Below are 7,628 nucleotides of genomic sequence, written 5' to 3'. Positions count from 1 at the left end.
GTGCGGCGCGCACCCGCGGCGGCGCGCGCTGAGGTTCGCGTTCTTCAGCGCCCGGAGCCTGCCCGGCTCTAGGGTCCCTCTGCTCTTAACCGCGTATGAGCGAGGCTGTTAAAATCCATATGCTAGGCGGGCTCGAGCTTCTTTTCTTCCCCCTATTTTAAGACACTGTGTCTGTTCAACATTAGCTTTGTAGCTAGCAACTAAAATAAGTTAACTGTCTTGTAACCAGAAAAAAAAAAATACTTTGGCACCATTGTAGCTATCTAATTCTGTAGTTGGTTTTTTTATTTTCTGTGTAAGGTATAAAGATTTTCTTTTTTTTTTTTTTTTTTTTTTTTTTTAACATTTTAAACTATTGGAGGGTTTATGGAGTTGTCTGTGGTGATCCCAGACCATGTGGTTATTTTTGGAAGATGCCCTGTTCTTACAGGGTAAAGTAAAAATAACTTTAAAAAGTTGGTCAGTCGTTCACCTAGGCAAGTAAGTGATCTTTGTCGGTAGAGAGTACGAGACTCTTGGAAAGACAGTTATTAATAATTTGCTGATAACAAACAAAGGTTTTTTTTAAAGCCCATCAGGTGGTGCTTGGCTTTTTGGCCAAAAAGTCTTGTATCCATCCTGAATTCTGGGCTCTTGAATATAAGTTTTTATTCAATCCTCTTCAAAGCTACCAAGATCTTGACTTTTATCTCATGGTAGCACTTTTTAAGTTGTTCAATGTAAAAAGTATTTTCTTTTTCCATTGGTATAACTTCAGTGTTACAGTGAAAAGATATATTTACTTTTTGCATGAATCACTTTTATTCACGGAATAAGAAAATTTGAGTGTTTTAAACAGCTTCATGGTGAATAAATACAGTGAGGGTATATCAACACATATTAATTTGTGATTATTATTATTGTAAAGAAAATGGTTGTTTTCCCAAAGTCTTTACTCTGTTTAGTATACCCTGGTGAGCAATCGGTTCTGTAGTAAAAAATGAATTACAGGCATACCTCGGAGATATTGCGGGTTCGGTTCCAGACCACCGCCATAAAGTGAATATCACAATAAAGCAAGTCACATGAATTATTTGGTTTCCCAGTGCATAAAAAAGTTATGTTTACACTATACTGTAGTCTATTAAGTGTGCAATAGCATTACGTCTAAAAAAACAATGTACAAAATGTGACAGAGACACGAAGTGAGTACATGCTGTTGGGAAAATGACGCCGATAGACTTGCTGGATGCAGGGTTGCCACAAACCTCCTTCTTTTTCTTTTTTTTTTTTTTTAAAGCAATATCTGCAAAGTGCAATAAAGTGAGGTATGCCTGTATTGCATTTTTTGAATTTTCTGTTGGCGCTTAGGAGATGCAGATTTATTGCTTGAACGTGGAACATGTTGGGCATCTACAACTGCAAATGCATTATTCACGCAGGAGTTCTGGCCATTCAGCAGTTTTCTTCAATAGGCCCTTCATTCTTTTCACTTGGGTGATCTGTTTGATCTTGATAATCTCTCTGACTTTCTTCATTTAATCCATCTTGTCTTTATTTTACCCTGAGGCTCAGTAGCCCATGAACTAGTTGCATGYGTTTATACAGCTCTGAACAGTAATTCTTTAGACACTAACTCGAAATTTGATACTTCTGAAAGTTTTACAGTGTGATTTCAACACTTATTATAATACAGTTTACGGACATCTGAACTTACCTGTGGAGGTGCGCATGAGGCACTACGTGTTATGTGAGTGGAGGCAGGTGTCTTGTGATGGGACAGACACTGGGTGTCCAGTGTGTGGGGCTTTTGTGACTGATACTGCATGCGCAGAGTCATGTGGGGGAAGAAAGGAGTGTGGACACAGATTGGCGCTTGGGGGATGCGTTGTTCTGCGGGTCCCGCGGAGTAGCAGGACCCAGCAGGGAGATGTGGTGCAGTGCKATGGTGTACCTGGATTCGGGACTCCATGCACCACAGGGTATGGAGAGGAGCTCTAGTGCCACATGTGGGTGTGTGCAATGCTGGTGTTACGGCTGATTAGCACACCAAAATACTGAAAACACTCTTTCCCCTCTGAAGAGGTATCTCTTCATGCATGTCTTCAAGACCCCTCCTCCGAACAGGAAATATAGTTACTCTCTGGAGATAGAATGTGGATTCTGATCAATAGGCTACGGTGATCCTTTCCTGGAGTAGAATACTGTGAAACAAACTTTACATTTCTTGAATTCAAGGTTAAAAAAATCCATAGTATTACATAAATAGTATGTTTATATTCTCATTTTTATCATATTTGCAAAGTAAATCATGGGTCTAGCCCATTCTTTTAGCCTATTAACTTCAGTGGAAGTATGCTGATTTACAGCATGTTAAAATACTAAGTTTAAGTACGTACTTTAGACATATATCCAATATGAAATGGTTCTGATTATCCTAAACCTAGCAGCTCTTTAGCATGTTTTAACTATAGTTTTCCAGAATCCAAATTGTATAATATACAGTCTTGAGTAGCCTGAATTTTTAAAATTAGACATTGCAGCTTTCTTTTGAAATGTTTTTGGAGTTTTTTAGTGTCAATATGTTTTTTARTCTATGTAAGTCATACTTCTTTACAAAGCTTTTTATACTGTTGATCACTTTATGTGTGTAAAAGCTCATATTGACTATCTTTCCTTTTTCCCAGGATACTCCATTACTTGCTGCTTCATTGGCAGGGGGTGTCTTTTGTTTCCTATTTCTTTTAAGGTCGAAAGTCTCGGCATTAATAAATATTGATATGAGGAAATAACAACAGCAGTGGAGTTCTTTGATTCTGAGCTGTTTAGGAGTTCTTGTATAGTTTATAACATTTGAAGGGAGAAAAAATGCTTGTCTAAAACCTAAAATGCTATTGTCAAACTTCACAATTGTTAATGGAATTTAATGCAACTGGGAATACTACATTACTCATTTATATGATAGGAAGTCTATTAACTGCTTCTATATAAAGTAGGAATTATTTTTAGAATCTGTTGTAGAAAATTTATCAGCTTCAGTTCGTTTTGGAAGAAATCAGTTTTCATTGTTTGAAATGCCAGGAAACAAATCCTGTAATCTGGGAGGAGAAGGAATATTTTTGATTCAATCTTTCAGATTAAAAATTGTATGTTGTGCAGAGTTGCAGTCAGTTATTTTGTGCATTTTTAATACTACACTGCTCTCTGTTTTGTATGTAATGGAGAAATTAGCAGTGTGTAGTATTTTCATCTTTATGTATGTGGGATAATAGGTTTTTTTTTCTGCTTCTGGAGGGGAACCTCTGTTTCATTGTTGACTTTTTTTAATTGCTTCTTGCCATTTTACAGTTTCAGGTTAGAACTATAAAGGGGATATCATGGAGAATCGCCTTATGGTTTCTAAATGTAAAGGCACTTTTGAAACTGTCTTGTAGTAAGTTCAGCTGCCTGATGGCTTCTTGAACTGCAAGTGCATTTCCATACCGTGCTTGGATGCTTCCTGTGGAATACATACTGCAGCAGCTGTCCCTTATAGAAACTTCATTTGGAGCTATAGTGTATAGTGCTTTCTCTCCTGTTCCTATTCATATAAACTCCTACTTGTTGCTACATCTSTTAATGAAAAATTAATATTGGGAAATTTCTTGCCCTCTCTAAAAGTAGCTTAGAAAGTGGAAAAGTGCAGGAAAGCCGTACCTCCACAAACCTACTAACCGATTCCCAGAAATTTTCARGGGTTCATAGGCTGAAGCCTGAGAATTACTTAGAAAGGCTGCAGACGTGTTGAGGGGGGAGAGGTGTTCTTTATGGTGAAAAGGGGAGCTGCATTAGGATCATTATAAGAAATTTTCTCCATCTTTAATACTCTCTTCTGTATTCACCTATTTCTCAGTAATGTCAGTATGTACATATGTAATTTGAAGAGAACAGAAGCTTGGGAGTCAAGACCTGTCATGTATGTGTGGAAGCAGAATGCTGACTTGTTAGCATCTATTGGGATCTAAATCACTTGCACTTTTTTTTATAGTGAGGAATCTGACTTTTACTCGCATCAAAATGCTTTAGTTTATTTTGAAACCAGGGATATGTAAGTACAACTTCCTTTTTCTTTTTTTTTTAAGGTGAAAGAATAAAGCTAAACAAGATTTGAAAAATATTTTTGCAAACTTGTGTTTTTATATCAGAAAGATGATTCGTATTTTATTCTGAACTGCCTGAGTCAGCAAAGCTGTGGGAAGCAACGCATAACTGCGCAACATTGATTCATGTCCTACACGTTAGCTGCTCAGTCAGGAAGCCTGAAGCTTAATGTCAAATGCGTAGGCAAAGCAGTTAACCAGAGCAAAATAAATTGTTCCACTTAAGTGGTGGTGAATAGGGGCATTATCTTGGGAAAATCGGTTTCAGTGACTTACTGTACTGTACAGTGCTTGTTATTTGGGACTGAACCATGAATACAAACTCCTAGAATTCAGCTCAGGGTCAAAAATTTGCTCTGATTTCTGTTCTCTAATCTCTTTTTTAGAAGTGCTTTTAAGAAGATTGCAGAAGCCATACAGATATTTTTTTTTCCAGCCAAAAATATAGGAAAATGTGAGCATTTTCAGATATTGCTGCATGATTCCCCCCCCCCCCCGGTCATGGGCTCATCTAATTTAAGATACATTAAAAAGTATACATCCCAGAAATTTAAAGAAAGGAGATAAACACTGAGATCCCATTTTACAGGCGAGGAAATAAGTTATTAAGAAATAGTAATATCTAAATCTTCTACAAGGACCACAGTGAATGTTGAGCTTAAGGCTCTTGACTTTGTATTTTACACCATCTTAAAGCATTCAGTGTCTCAACCTCGGTGTTATTTTAAAATTGTGTACATAGTATTTACATTGTTGCAAACCATGAATTGACTAATATATGAGTCTAAAGACTCCACTTTAAAAATAGAATTATAGAAGCCGGAGAAGGAGGAGGTCTACTTCATCAATCCCAAGGCAGAGAAAGAGTGAAGTTCAGTGATGGCTAAAATGAGATGCAGAACCCACGTTTCCATGGGAAAATGCATGCCATTATTATATATATATATTTTTTTAAATCAGGGCTATTCTGTGCAGGTACTCTTACTGTTGTTCCTTACATTAATTGATCTTTTAACAGTTCCATTAATTCATTTCTGTTTTATTTGAATAATGTTTTGGTGTTACAAGAATTGAAACAAAGAAACTTGTGTTATATTTCTAGAACGTGCACTATGACTATGTAAGTTGTGATTAAGAAATGTATTTCCATATTTTACTCCAAATTGTTACTTTAGAAACACTGGAATAAGAGTCTATTTATATTCTTAGTAACTTTATTCATCAGGTGAAACCAGTTTTACCAAAGGAACAATTAAGTAATGATCAGATGTAATTAATTGTCTGTAATGGGTTTCCTTAATAAGAAAGAATATGGTTACTTTTCCAAGGGCACTAGTACCCGAAGAACTGAAAATGCTTAGGAAAATTTTTGCTGCCAGGACTAGGTTTGCTGATATCAACAGGAACTGAATCTTCAGTTCAGGGTATCATTTCATTTGTATCATTGCAAAGAGTTCCCAATGGAAATTTCCTTTGATAGTCATCAGTATCTTGAAACACAGCCTATGCTTTATAAAACTAGTACTCATGGATTTAATGTGAATTTGAGCATGACTTTCTGCTTCTGGGTGGATGTGTGGATTTGGTACAATTAGAGGGAAAGATGCTACATCTCCTGCATCCATAAAACCATTTTCTCTTTTTCTTGGAAGCCAAGATTCTTCTGTAGTAAGAGTTTGATTTGCTGGGAAATTAAAATAGTGTTCAGAAGGGGGCATCTTCCCTGTGGCAAAATTGCCGTATTTTACAAATGGGGCTGATCAAAAAGCATTAGAATTAATGATTTTATTGATGCATGTTTTATAATAACATTTATAAGGTCTCTGCATAAGAATTCTAATTATCGTTATATATGTGTATTATAATAATATACATACAACTACAGTGTTCATGGATTTGCATCACAATTGAAGTGTTTTGGAGTGTGTGAGAATCTTTATAGAAATCTCTGTGAGAATATTGACAATTAATTTGGTACTTATCCAATAGTGAAATAGAGTAATTTGAATGAAGTTTAAAAGAGGAAATTTTGGAAACAAGATTATTTTTCCAGATAAAGTTACTTACTTAATTGCAATCAAATTAAAAAAAAAATCTTCTCTTAGCATACTATATTTTGATTTTGTACATGTGACCAAAAGAAATTGGTCTTGAACTCAGCCCCTATTTGCTGTGTAGCACAGAACAAAAAATTAGCCCTGACTAAAAGTACGTGACACCTGTATTCACTTTTAATTCTTCTGATGCTTTGATTGTTACAGTAGACTACCAGCAAGGAATCCAAAACCCATGGTGATGCCCCTGTTCTTCCTTTATGATACACAAGAGGCATCAAGGACTTCAGGATGGGATCCGTAGTACAATTAATTGACTGATAGGGAATTGTTAAGAATAGGTATATTGTATTAAAACAATTGCCAGCGCAAAAGACAGAACAAAGAACTGAATCAGAGTCAGGTTCCCTAAGTGCATGTTCAGGTACCTGCTCGCTTTCTTGGTCTCAACAACTTTTTCTGTGCCTCCCTTCCCCCCCCCCCCCCCCCCCCCCCCAATATTTGGATATCTTGGCTTTCCCATCTGTAAATTAAGCATAATGATAGTGACCTTGATAAAGTTATATGTTTGTGTTGGATTCAGCAAGGTTGTTTACAAAATGTCATTATGGTTTGGGCAGGTATTATGGTACTACAAGATGGGTGAAAATCTGGCTGGATGGTTGGGCTCAGAGGTGGTTGATGGCTTGTACTCTACCTGGAAGCTGGTAACAAGTGGAGTGCTGCAGCTGTCTGTCATAGCATGTATCCTGCTTAACATCCTTATCCATGACCTGGAAGGTGACAAGCTCTTGCTCACACAGTTTGCAGATGACACCAGATCGGGGCAAGGGTRGAGCAGTTGATGTGCTTGAAAGCAGGGCTGTCATTCAGAAGGGGCTAGGCAGGWTGGAGGAGTGGGCTGACAGGAACTTCAGGAAATTCAGTGAGGACAAGTGTGAAGTCCTGCACCTGGGAAGGAAGAGGTCCTGGCAATGATGCGGATTGGGGCCTGACTGCTGGGGCAGCAGCCCTGCTGAAAAGGGACTGGGGGTCTTGGCCATGAGCTAACATGAGCCAGCAGAGAAAGCTAGTGGCATCTTGAACTGTACAGGGACGCAGCCAGCAGATCAAGGAAAGGGATTCCCTTTCACTTGGCACTTGTCAGACTGCATCTAGAATATTTTATCCAGGTTTGTGCCTCCCTAATACAAGGAAGATGTTGATAAACTGGAGTGAGTTCAGTGCAAGGTCACCAGGATGGTTGGGGGCTGGAGCACTTGTCCTGGGAGGAGAGGGTGGGGAAGCTGGGCTTGTGCAGCCTGGGAAAGAGACAGCTTTGGGGGGGGGGTGCAGGGGGGAACCTACAGGCAGCTCCCCAGTGCCTACTAGGGGGTATCAAGAAATTGGTAGGAGAATAGACAGTGGTCATAAACGGAAACAGGGGATTCTGACTAAGATGTAAGGGCAATATTTT

This window comes from Apteryx rowi, unplaced genomic scaffold (assembly GCF_003343035.1).
Source record: "Apteryx rowi isolate R43461 unplaced genomic scaffold, aptRow1 scaffold_335, whole genome shotgun sequence".
NCBI classification, from domain to species: Eukaryota; Metazoa; Chordata; class Aves; order Apterygiformes; family Apterygidae; genus Apteryx; species Apteryx rowi.
This window is presented reverse-complemented; position numbering follows the sequence as displayed.